The sequence below is a fragment of the Cariama cristata genome, unplaced genomic scaffold, assembly GCF_000690535.1.
Source record: "Cariama cristata isolate BGI_N322 unplaced genomic scaffold, ASM69053v1 scaffold25974, whole genome shotgun sequence".
Lineage (NCBI taxonomy): Eukaryota > Metazoa > Chordata > Aves > Cariamiformes > Cariamidae > Cariama > Cariama cristata.
The window spans coordinates 1-13,834 of NW_009615102.1; positions in this window are offsets into that span (position 1 = coordinate 1).

Sequence of the window (13,834 nt, forward strand, 5' to 3'; positions counted from 1 at the left end):
CCAACTTCGGACCGACTCTCACACCAGCGGCACAGTCTTCAGTCAGCACTTGGTGCTCTTGCCTTGGTGAACAGGAGGGGAGAGCATCTTGGCTGGGGTACATGGTCCTCACCAGCCTGAAATGCCTCTTCTCTGAACTCTAGCAGAAGTTGGTTGTGTGATAGGCACCAGTAAGCAAATACCCAGCCAGAGTCCAGGCAGCTGTTAGCGTGCAGAGAAGCAGAAACTTGGGCATTAACAGCATTCAGGCATCTACAGATGATGCTGAGGGATGGCCTGACCGTCTTTGCTGGGTGCTGGATGTAGCTTCTCATCACCACTTCAGGTGTTTAAGCCCTCTCTGTACATCTAGCCCAGGAGCTGTTTATGGACAGTGCAGCTGTGGTATGTAACATGCACTCCTCACTTTTACTGTTGTCTAACATTTACTCAATATAGACTGGATATAAAGAAATTTTTTTTCGCTCTGAGGAAAGTAAAGCAGTGGTGCAGGTTGCCCAGGGAGGCTGATCAGCCTTCATCCTTGGAAGGTTTCAAGACCAGACTGAATAAAGCTATGAGCAGCCTGGTCTGATCTCACAGCTGAGCCTGCTTTTTGAGCAGGAGGTTGCATTAGATGATTTCCTCAAGTCCCTCCCAATTATCTTATGATACTATGTCAACAATGTCTATTCTTAATTAATCTGTTTATCAAATTAATACATTTTATGTGTAGAAAAATTGAACAGTCTCCAGATTATGTTAAAATTCCCACTTATTTTCTGAAAATATCTTTAATTTTTAACACATTTACTTGCATTCTTTCCTAATTCCCTTCATGATCGAAAAGAGTATACAGAAGAAGGGACTGCCACCTTCTCAGTTAATTTGCATGATTCCAACTCATATTTACTGTGGATTTAGCACCAACCCATCTGTCCCATCTTACATCTTAGGGGGGAAGATAGTTGAGCTTTGTGGTGGGGGAAGGTAGTTTATAGTGGTACCAGATATTTGTTATATCTTTAATAAAACATTGACAGTGTTTTAGCATCCAAAACATAAGTTACCATATGGTTTTGTAGGATAAATTTTTCCCTACTCTGACCGTAAGGAAACTTCAAATATATTCCTGAAATACTGTGGATATTGCAATATTCCCTTACATGTCTCTTGGCATCCATTTTCATATAGCAGAAATAGATTTAAATTGTAGCACACACTTGTTTTTATCAGAGATATTTGATCGTTTTACAGTATTTTACAAATGCTTTTACAGATTGTCTGTGGTAATCTTATGCCAGAGACAATATAGAGCTATTCCAAATGGATAATCACTGATAACCAATTGCGCATTTGTTTCAACTTAGTTACTATAATGTGTTTCATGATAAAGCAGAATTTTCATGGAAGAAAGTCAAATACAGTCTGAATAGAAAGAAGGGAAAATATTTTATTAACCTGTTGATTTGGGAGACTGGAGTATAAAGTAGAAAATTTTATCTGGATGCATGTTAATGTCCATAGCTTTGTGCAGCTGCTCTTCCATCTTGCCCTGGCAGGACCATATCAAGTGCCCTGCAGTATAAAGGACTTTGCCAAGACATTTATGAAGAAAGCCCTTCAACTGAATAGCTGATTATCATATTTTGTAATTAAAAAAATGTTTAGCTATTATCCTGATGCTCAATAGATATATTAAGCTTCCCTTTAGTTGTGTCTATCCAGAGCAGCTCTGTGAAAATGAACTAAATACACAACTTACTCATACCACATCAAGGGAGTGAGTGGTGGTTTAACGTCAGATTGTACTGACTGTGAAGGCAGGAGACCAACAAGGGTATAGTTTGTCTTTCAGTTTGTTAACTTTACTTGGTGTGCTGGCAATTTAAAAAAAAAAATCACTTTTCTTTGCCTCTTCCTGAAAACTGCTCAGTATTTTTTACTGCTTAATTCTCCAGTGAAAACCTGAAAATCAAAATGCCTTTTTTTTTTTTTAGTTTTGAAAATTCTCATCAAAAAAAATCTGCAGCTATTTCACTGAAATAAAAATGTGCCTATGTCTGTGATGATCTGGATTTAATGAATGAACATGAGTAGGGAAACTCACAACTCCAGCTTCACAGTTACTTCACACTGTGAGGTCTTTACCGGCCAGAGTCCGGAACTGGCTTTGTTTTAAGGGGTGGCAGGAGGTAAAATCTCCCAGTAATCTAGCTAGAAAAAAAACCCCAAACAACCCAAAAAAACCCAAAACCGAAACAACAATAAAACCTCCAGATGTAAGATCTTTCAAGTAAAGGTTTGATTTTGTTCTTTCATGCAGCACAGCGGGGCTATGATCCATAAGTCAGCACAGTAAGTGCTACTACAATGTGGTAACTGGCTGCAAAGCTGGTCCAATATGTAAGCTTTCCAAAACCATACTCTCCAGTTATTGGTGAGCATGACTTCTCACAAGATTGGAGACTTTTCCTCTGGTATTTGTCTGCTCTTGCCTGATATCCTCAGTATAATTTTCTTTCTTTATCTTTCTTTCCTCGTACTGCTCGTAACCCATGTTCAAAGTATAAGCAGACATGACTTTGAAATGAAACATATAGAAAAAATGGTTTAAGGGCAATAAAGGGCAAGAGGGAATATAGAAGGATAAATAATTTCCTGCCCATCATCTGCCAGACTATGCAGTTCAATAACAAATTAGACACTTGATTGTATTAATACATGTTGTGGATCAGTAAGCAATCGTTACTGTGTTTAGCAGTAATTCTGATGAACAAGATTTAAATGAACTAGCTAGTAGAGTTTTGAAAAACAATGTTAAATGTTTTCCAATACTTCAACTACAAACGCTTTTCTTATATTCCCAGCTATCACAATTTAGTCAGTACAAGATTTTTAAAAATTAAAGTTTGCCTGTCAAACTCTGTAAACACAAATATTCTCCATAGCCCTGCTATCCCTCTAAGACTTTAATACAGATTTCTCTTAGTGACCAGAATTCTATCTTTAGTCACAGTGGTATAATCCTATTGTCTTCAAATGCTGTTTTCCGTAAATTTATGCAATGGTTCTCTCACAGCCTTTTTAGGTACACTGACAGCACAGCCTAAGCCCACCATATCAACGGCTACAAAGATAATACTCTAAATCAGTGCAGTGTCAAATGGAAGCTGCCTACCCTCAAACAAAAGATGAAAGAAAACCAATCTTGCCTGTACAGCCCATACCTTCAGAGAAAACCCAAAGCAATATTTTATGACACTGTATACATCAACAAGATGTGTATTTACTAGACCAAAATGGGAAAATGCTTTAAGTTAATGCCTAACGATGTAGGAAGCCTTCCTAGTTGCATTCTCAATGTGTCTTTGGTTGAGATTCCCAAAGGGACTTAAATTAGACCATTAGACTTGACAGTAGACTGTTGTGCTCCTTAACTTTTAGATAGCTACGTTCTATAGGAGAATGCATAGCCCTGAGTTATCCAAACTCCTTCTGTGATGCACAGGATCCATCAGGAGCTTCAGGATGGGAATTGTAACTGCCAGCAAGGAGCTGGTCTAAACAGTGGGGACAGATGTGTCCTACACCTCTCTGAATCTAGCACCTTAGCACTGCTAGAAGCTGCATGCCTCCATCCCGATGTGTTTGTGCACGCCTTCTCTAAAGACTGTTTAATCAAAATTCTCAGCAGAGGTCAGAACTGCCATCCCACACAAGTGCCCAAGTAATTAAGACAGTCAGCCTCTCATCACATAAAATCTGACAGCTCTGAAAGAAGTTTGAGAGCTCCTTCTTAAGACAACCTCTACTCTGGGGCAAGGGAGCACATCTCAGGCAAAATTTGGAATTATGCCGTGTTATCCAAACATGAAGTTATGCAATGGTCATCACCAGCATCACTGTCTTGAATGAAGATGACTGCTGCTGTATTTTATGTGGGGCCTAAGCCAGTAGACACACTCTGAGAAGCCTTTACCAGCTTGAGGCCTCCAGGAGCAATAGGAGGAGAGACAACTGCATTGCAAATCCCAGCAGGCAGCCTTAAGTATCAAATAGTCCTTAAATTGCACAGCAGTCTCAAGACTTAGGTGCCCCTAAGCATAATGAAAAGTGCAATTTACGTAGCTGGGAAAGATTAATGTTTAAAGTTTAGGTACCAGGAGTAAAGAGCAGCTGAACTGGGGTACTATGAGTCCATGTTTTTAACCGGAGCTCCTAAGTTTCATATTCAAAACTTGTCAAGGAAATCACAGAAATCTGGATCTTTCACTAACAATGTCTGCATCCTATTCCTCAACCAAGCCATTTTAGGGATTTTCAGGATTTTTGCAGTCATAAAAGTGAATCTTTCATTTGTGCAGATTGGCCGAGCCTCAGGAAGGGGGACAATAAGAAGGGACGATAGAGGGAAAGCAAAGTGTCATGTTCCCTCAGGAAGGCTCCATCTCAGAGGAGAAATCTTATCAACCCCATGGAGCCCTGCAGGCACCTGTAGCAGGCAAACAAGGAGCACTTCTGTGATCACCACTGCCCTGGCAGCAGGCTGCAGAAAACTCTCAGCTTTTATCTGTGTTTGAGTCTCAAAGATGAGCTATGACTTTTCAAAAAGGAGAGCTCTCTTCCCGAGGCAAGCATTTTACCCAAAATGCCAATGAAAATTAAAACCAATGCTCTCAAATTTATAGTGCCTCATAGGATGCACCAAGGAAACCCACTTGCTGCTAGAGCCTCTCCCTTTCTTTAGTTATCATATAAATAAATATCTTCCTTTCATCTGGAAGATACTTAACCATTTTCTATGCTCTTCTCAATTATAAATGAGAATGGGCTAAACCATAACCCCGACAACACTGTTCCAATGATCTTTTTCCATTATAATTGATATTTTAGATCGCTTTATAACCGCCTCAGCTATAAATTCATGCCCATTATTTGTAATAAGTGCTGGCCTCATTTAAGTATGTTGGCTGTATTCCCAGAATAATGCTTTTGGAAGGGAATCTGTTCATACTGGGAGAAGTGGGGGAGAGTGAGGGATGACCTACAACCCTAAAAATCTCATTAATAATTAATTGTAGCAGGAGAAGATAGAAATCTCCATAGTTAATCAGGGTCTCATCCCTTTAAAAACATGACATAGACATGCACACAAGGATTCCTTCTATCCCTCAAAACAACTCAGCCCAGACCAGTCTGTTTGTCAGTTCAGGGGCTGGCAAAGAGTAAATTTGCAGCACAGTTGAGCTGCACAGCACCAGGAGTGCAGGGAGTGCAGAATGGGCAATCGCTGAGACAGTGGAGTGTCTGGGAGCAACAGGTTTGTATCCTGAAAAAAGGTATCACCAGTGTATGTCCCTCGTGCAGCCAGGTCAATACAGCGGATGATTTGCTTCTGCAGAGCCTGTAAAGGAGTCTGTACATTCCCTGCTCCGTCTGTGCACAGTGCCAGACTCAACAGCAGAGGAATGTTGCCTGCATCCTTCCTTACTGGAAGTATCATCTTGGTTACCTGAGGGGCTCTGAAAATGTATTAGAGGATGAGCTGCTTCTCTGGCACAAAGCTACACAGCATGATAAACAGCTTACTCACCTCAACTGCCCTACCTGAATGGCTCAAAGACCCCTCTCCGCTCCAGGTAGCTGTCTACATATACCTTGACCCCCTCAAGAGTAGCCCCCTCCCATGCTCTGCCTGCAGCAGCCACTCCATTTTCTTCCTGCAATTCTCAGGCTGCTGGGCAGGGCAGGGGAACAGGCAAGGGACCGGGGTGAGGTGTGGGCTCTAGTCCTACTAGAGGAGATGAGTAAAACAGAAGAGGTAGGCCTGCGACAAGGAAGCAAGGGAATGCCCTGGATAGGACCATGTCCTGCAGGAGCGTTTGGAGGGGACAAGGGGAGAATGATGCCGAGGAAGACTTAGGTAAGGATTACAAAGGCAACTGCTGCTGCTGTTGCTGTCCTGTCTTCAGGATGAGAGGGCATAGTCTCAAACTGCGTGAGGGGAGGTTCAGGCTAGAAATGAGGAGGCGTTTCTTCACAGAAGGGGTCGGTAGGCATTGGAATGGGCTGCCCAGGGAGGAGGGGGACTCCCGATCCCTGGAGGTGTTTAAGAAAAGACTGGAGGTGGCACTTAGTGCCATGGTCTAGTTGACATGGTGGTGTTAGGGCAAAAGTTGGACTCGATGATCCCAGAGGTCTCTTCCAACCAAATTGATTCTCTGATTCTGTACCTTGATACGGTTTACAGCAGTGGCGGCAGCATTGGAAAGTGGGTGAGCAAGAGGATTGCCTGGACTAGGCAGCACCTCCAGCCTGCCTCACTCCATGGGCTGAGAGTAGACACCTAATCCACCAAAGCCTTCCAGCCAGGTCTGCTCATGAACATGTGGCAGGGTAACATATGTGCTGTAGGCAAGAGAATGAAATAAGCTAGCAGACAAGCTCAGCAATGGGAGGGCAGGGCTGGCAGTTCGGCAGTAAGTCCTGCTTTGAAGTGCCTGGGGGAGTAGGTAGGTGGCTGCAGCCTGCTATTTTCTGTGGGAGTGCAAAGCAGCTGAGTCACAAATGGCTGAGTTTGTTGCCATTGTTAGTTGAGGTAAAAACTAAGCAAATAATCAGGGAAATTTGCAGTTTAAAATAATGTCCAGTTGTTACTACAGTTGAAAGCATGTAATGGCAAAATTGAGTTTGTATAGCAAACATAAATCTGTCAGTTCCTTACTCTCTTGCACTTGACTGGCAACCAGACAGCACTCTTCTAGTCCAGGTTATTTGCCTTTGGAATTTTTAATATTTTTTTTTCTACAGGAAAAAAGCAGAAAGTAAAGTTTTACTAGGCAACTGCAATTGATACCCAAACGGCATCGTAGATTGCAAGTGTATAAAAGAGAAGATTATCTCCATGACATGGCGGTGGATAAATGTGATGGTCTAGGAGAAAGGGCACTAAGGTCAATGGGAGTGCACCTTTTTTCTTTCTCCTTCTTGTCTGTTCCTGCAGTGTGATCAGAAAAAGATAGAAAACACAGAAACCATGTCTTGGGTCTTAGTGATGGTTGCTCTCTCTGTCTTTCCCTTCCCTCCAATACCATCTGCTCGCTGCCATTCTTCCCAGGGCACCATACACTCTTACTGGGCTTTGCCTAGACTGTAGGCTGGGCAACCTATTTACAACATCTTGACTTCATTTATGGTTTTACTGCATTGCCAGAATTTCTCTGAGGAATGCAAGAGAAAGAAAATAATCATCTGCAGCCGTTCATGTTGTAGAAAAATCTAATTAAATTTCAAGGGATGAAGACAGCTTCCTTTTACACTAAGGACTTCCCCTGCTGAATTGCAAAAGCATATTGCAAATAATAAAGGGGCTAAAAATTAAAAATACACCAAAGAAAAAAGAAAACAAAAAATTGGCACAAGAATGTTTTATGCCAGAAATCATTAGACAACTGCAATTGAAAGGCCATTACCAACTCCCACTATAATAAAAGACATTATAATTGCAGTCTGAACAACTAGGGTGACGCTTTCTACATTGTATTTTGTCTCCCATGGGACACATCTTGGCATTGCTGTTTATTAATGTAGGTGATAATCATACCATGAATGACTGGATTGATAAAAGTATATTGAGAACAGCTGCTAAAAATAGCTAAAAGAACAATGCACATTATATCTTTACTGGAATCTTTGAAAACAAAATGGAAGGGCTGTCTTTAAAAATTACTAAAAGTATAAAATAAAGATAACTGTAGCATTTAGAGAAATTTGTTCCCATCACGACTAATTCCAAGTTTCACATTTTTCTTGTGAGAGCAGGAATCTGTCCTAGTGAGCAAAACAAATCACATAGGTAATTAGATATTGGGTAAAAGGTAGGTGTATATCATTGTATTATCACCTGTACTTGTCAAGTTAGAAAACATACCAGTTTTAAACGAATGCTTTTTCTGGATGTCAGCCACTTCCTCTTATAATTATCATCTTTTTTCCTTCTTTTACCATTTCAGTTATTTGGGTGTTTCCTAGCCTGGGAGACACGAAAAAAATTAAATGATAGCAAGTACATCGGAATGAGTGTATACAACGTGGGGATAATGTGCATTATTGGTGCTGCTGTTTCATTCCTTACTCGGGACCAACCCAATGTGCAGTTCTGCATCGTTGCTTTAGTCATAATATTCTGCAGCACCATTACTCTCTGCCTTGTGTTTGTACCTAAGGTAGGTGAATTTGTTTAGCATGGGTCTGGATTTTTTTCCTTCTGTTTCGTAATTGCAATTTAATATGTAAAAGTTAACTTCCTTTTCAAGTACAGGGGATGTGTGTGAGTTCTAAACCAAACCCATCTATAATCTCTTGTCTCTGGATCCCCAGAGGAAGAACAAAGCTTCATGAGGTTTTGGAGAAAGTGGAATATGCAACGTTACAGGAGTGTGAATACATGTGTTTCTAACACCTGTATCTTTATGAATCTGTGACTGGGGAAACAAGGTTGTTTTCTGTCATTTCAATGGACTAGTCTCCATCTCCAACTTTCAGGAACTTTTTGGAAAGGGTGGTAAGCGGGAATTCAGGAGGGAAAGGTCCAGTTGTCTACTCTGCCACGTTTCTTATGAACCCTAAGCAAGATAATCAGGATCTCTGCTTCTATACCTACAGAACAGTAAGACCTTTTCAGTTCACTGGCATGCTGTAAGGTCAACTATGTTGAAACCTCTAAGGTATTCAAGTAGTGTGGTACAATAAGCTTTGTCAGTACTTCAGAGGAAAACTGTATGTACGCTGCAAATGCTGACACTGAAGATGTATTTATTAACAGGTATATTAATGGACTAAGTGAGGCACAGACTGGGAAGTGTATGCTTTCATTTCTTTTTGCTCTTTTGGGTTCTGAGGATGTGTTTGTTGTGCATTGTTGGAAGAATTGAGAAGACACTTACCGACACAGGGCTGGAACTTGATCGTTTCACTTGCAGAGTTAAGCTTTAGACATGAGTACGACAGGTCTGGAATGAAGGGAAAACTTGTTTCTGTGTAAGCTTACTTTAGCAACGCCTCAAGTTCTGGAGAATGTGTTTGATATTTTGAAGTAAAATGTATAATTGTATTCATTTTCAGTGACTTGCATGAACCTAGCTTATCACCCTGAATCATATGCATATGCAGTTGGATGTCCGAAACATTTGCAAGGCAAGAGTCAAGATGCAGGTCCTTTCACCTCTGGAATCTGTTTTTAGGTTTTTCATAGTAGTGGTGAAAAGTTTGTGACTCTTTACTGGGCCCTGTTCAATCAATGTATTGAGAAAATTATAGTGAATAGGTTCTGGTGCCAAGTGGCATCCCTCATGATGGTTCTAACAGGGTGACCAAGAATTATCTGTGTAAAAGGAACAAGCTAATAAATTAGTTTCAAAGTGTCCCATCTGAAAGAAATTAGAGGCACAGACTAGCAGTAGAAGCTGACTTTTGATCTGTAAAAAAGCGAAGTAATTTGTTCTCCATGACTGACAAACCAGGATGTTTTCACAAGTTCTGCAGTTCACTTCTCAAATATTAAAAAGCTGTACAGACATAAATAGTCATATTTTTATTCTGTCTTAGGGAAGAATCACAACTTCATTCTAAATTAAGGGAACATTCACAAACACAGCAATGGGGAGTACTTTGAAATACTGCGAGATTTAAGTGTGTAAGCTGTATGAAAATACGTATTAAAACTCTGATGCCAAAAATACCTCCACAGAATGTCAGAACTCTCTTCAAAGAGAAAATATTATTAATGCTGTGAAATGCTCTTCTGCCCCTTTGCTTTCATGCTCCTTTGCCCATCCTTCTTTTCTGCTGCCACAGGCTCTGAAATTACTTTTCTGTTTCCTTTTTTAACCCCTTCATCTGCTCTTCTTTTAAACCCCAGTTACCCTGCTCTCATTTTTCCTCTCAGTTCTTTCTGCTCAAAATACAAATACGAACCGTGGCCTTCCAGCATGAAGTACTTCATCTCATTCCATGTATTGTCAGGTTTCCAAATGCTTAGCTATTTTGCCTTAAAAATGGTCATTGGATAAGGTACCAAAAAAAAAAAAAGAGGAGCTGGAATGCACCACTTCCAATGCCCATGTAAGTTCTTTCACAGCTGGAGAGTTCTTCTTCTTGCACTTGTGTGGTTTGCCCTACATTTCTTCTCGCCATGCTGTGCCACAGTTACAGCAGGACAGCTGGCAAGCGCTCTCTCCTGCAACCTGCTCCAGCACAGGTTTCACAAGAGCCTATCTGGACCCCACAGAAGATTAGATCCAACACCACCCAGTTTGCACATCTAGGTAAAATGTCAGCGTGAGACAGGCATCAAATCTCTCCCCTTAACAAGTACGTCATCAATTAGTACAATTCTGACGGCACAGAAAGATTGCTGGTGAACTACTAAAGCCTGTGGTGCAGCAAGTGCAGGAGATGATAATGAAGACTTGGAAGATTGCACTTTTTCATTTATTAAACTGTGGCCAGATGGATGCAAGAAGTAATGTGGGGTTTGGGCCAGGTGAGTACTTCTACTTCTCTGCTACACAGAGTAAAACACATTCCTTTTAAATCATCTTCAGCAGTCTCCTGGGCCAACAGTGCTGGAATTCAATTTTGCCCCACAGCCCTTTTATGAATCTAAATAGGCACTATTCAATAATGTAGGCAAACTAGGGAACAAAACATGACATTTTTCCCTTACTTCTTGTCAGCTCTGCTAACCTTACTTATAACATGGCGATTTCTATACTTCTCCAGTTAAATGTCCGCCTCATCCACTGCCATTTTGTTCAGCGTCAAGTGCCTCAGAAACACAAGAGGAAAATCCCATAGCAGAGTAAGATAGATCAGAGAAAAAATGTTCATCGCTCTCTCCATTTAAAGGTATCCTCAAATACAAATGTTGATATCCATTATACTGCATCCTACTTACAGTAACTCTAGATATTCTTGTTATCCAATCAAAAAAGGTCCAAATATTTTTAAAACTATTATAGATTTCTGGGTTCAAGGATATCTTATAGAATTGATCTGCAAAATTCAAACATACATTTGGTATATTTTTCCTGTTAGAAGTTAACTGCTATGTCTAATTATCTTTTTAAGACCCAACATGTCTATAGTATTTTTCAGCATACTCATCACTTCTTTAAAAGAAACAATCCTAATATGTAGTCTCTCTTGAGAATGAAGTAATGAAGTAAAAAATGAAATAATTTTCCCTTGCTTATCTGTGTTTATCAAACTTCCATGTCCTTCCATTTTTTTCTGCTCCATCCCTTTTGAGACAGAACACTGCTCGGTTCTAGGCACCCACCATGTGCATACCCATCATTGGCTGCAATGGCATTAACACATTCATTCTGTAGAGCAGCAAGGCAAAATTAGTTTTATGGGACCAGGATTAAAACATTTTCTATGCTGGTAGCAGTTTTTTGTCTATTTGGCATTGACTCCTTGTAGATATCCAGTGTTGACTCTTTGTCAAAATTGAAACTGCACAGATGTGAGGCAGGAAGACACAAGTTCCACTGACTTTATGGCCAGAAGAAAAAAAAAGCTTACCTAACCTCATCCCTTGTACAGCGTGAACCAACAACATTGCCCATGGACTTTTCCATCTAATCCACACCATGTGATTGAATTCATTAGAGCATGTGTCCTTGTGGCAAAACATCCAGTCTTTAGCTATAAAGTCCCAGATGAAGATGAGTCAATTGATGGATGGCTATACTTCTATCTTATATTTGGTTTGAACTTAGACCACATCAAATTGCAGAGCTTTTATCTTGTAACACTTTTGCTGGCTAATTTAAGAAACCTTGTAATTACTGTTCTTCACCTTTAACTTCATTTTAATGCTGATTTTGGTCTGGGAGTTAGACACACCAATCATTACAACCAGTCTAATTAGAATCAAGGAAATGGGGGCGAGGAGAGGCAGGGGGCTCTAGAAGACTCAGCTACAGCAGGTTACTGAGGGTCTTGTGGGTCTTGATTATCTCCAGGAATTAATACTCGCCAACCTCTCTGAGCATCTATACCAGTGTTTGACCACACACAGCAGAAAAAAAAAATTCTGATGTTTAAATGAAGTTTCCTGGTTTTCAGTTTGTGCCTCCCTTCCTTTCACTGGGCACCACTGAGAAGAGTCTGGCTCCATCCTCTTTACTCTCCCTCATCACATATTTATATACATGAATAATGTCCCCCCCTTGATCTCTTCCATCTCAAGGCTAAACAATCATCAGCCTCAGCTTGTATCATAAGGGCTCCAAACCTTTTCATCATCTTTGTGGCCCTTCACTGGGCTTTCTTCAGTACTCCCATGTCTCTCTCATACTGGGGAGCCCAAACATGGACACAACACTCCAGGTGTGCTCTCACCAGGGCTGAGTAGAAAGGAAGGATCACCTCCATTGGCCCAGGGTACTACTGGCTCATGTTCCCCTTGGTGTCCACCACAATCCCCAGTGCCTTTGCTGAAAAGCTGCTTCCCAGCCAAACACCCCTCAGCCTGTTTGGGTGGGTGCTCAGGATTTCTTTCTCCCCAAGGGCGGGATTTGGTATTTCCTTTGATCAGCTTCTGGAGATTCCTGTTGGCCCAGATCTCCGGTCTCGACAGCCCACTGAACAGCAGCACAATCATCTGGTGTATCAACACCTCCTCTTCTTTGAGGATCATCTGCAAACTTGCTGAGGGTGTGCTCTGTCCCACCATCCAGGTCACTAATAAAGATGTTAAACAGTATTGGTCCTAGCGTGAACCTCTGAGGTACAGCACTAGTGACTGGCTTCCACAATCCTTTCAACCTGACAGTTCAGACGGTTTTCAGTCCACCTCACTGACCGCTTACCTAGTCAATACTTCATCAGTTTGACTATGAGGATGTTATGGGAGACAGTGTTGAAATCTTTGCGTAAGTCAAGAAAAAGAACTCTCCCCCCTCGTCTACCAGCCCGGACATCTCACTGAAGAAAGCTATCAAGTTGGTCAGGCAGGATTTCCCCTTCATAAATCAATGATGACTGCTTCTAATCACCTTCTTGCTCTTAATATGTTTGGAAATCGTTCCCAAGAGGATTTGGTGCAGCAGCTTCCATGGACTGAGGTGAAGGTGACCAGGAAGCATTTCCCCAGATTCTCCTTCTCACCTCTCCTGAACACAGCTGTGACATTTCCTTTCTCCCAGTTCTCAGGAACCTCTCCCAATCAACATCACCTTCCAAAGGTAATTGAGAGTGGCCTCGCAATGACATTGGCCAGCTCCGTTATTCCTCAGGGCTATACCTCATCAAGTTGCATGAACTTGTGTTCAATTGCTTTAGGGGTCTTAGGGGTCTGAGACTTCTGAAGGCAAGTGTTACCAGTAAAGACTAAGGAAAGAAGGCATTGCATACCTCAGCCTTCTCCATCTCCTTTATCACCTGAAAAAGGAAATTTATTGTGTTCAAGTATCATCCCGATCTGCAGACTTCATCTGTAAACACATGCCAGGGACCAAGTGCTTCAGTGTCTGATCAGTCAGATCTCTCTCTGTCAGAAGTTAGGTCCTTATTTCATGGCACGGCAGCTGCAGAAGAGTTTCACTCTCTGAAGAACAAGAGGAACCAATTCCAAAATGGGGCTATATCACAAAATCTGGCTGTGCTGTGCTTACAGAATGATTGACCCCTCCTGCTTTTCGGAGAACTCGACGCCTTTGGATTTATGATGCCATGCCTATGCTCTCAGGGCAGGAAGCTCCTTCAGCTATGTCTGTATACAAATATATATGTATGCTGCTTGGCAAGTAATCATCAATTCTGTATTCTCTAGAGTAATACA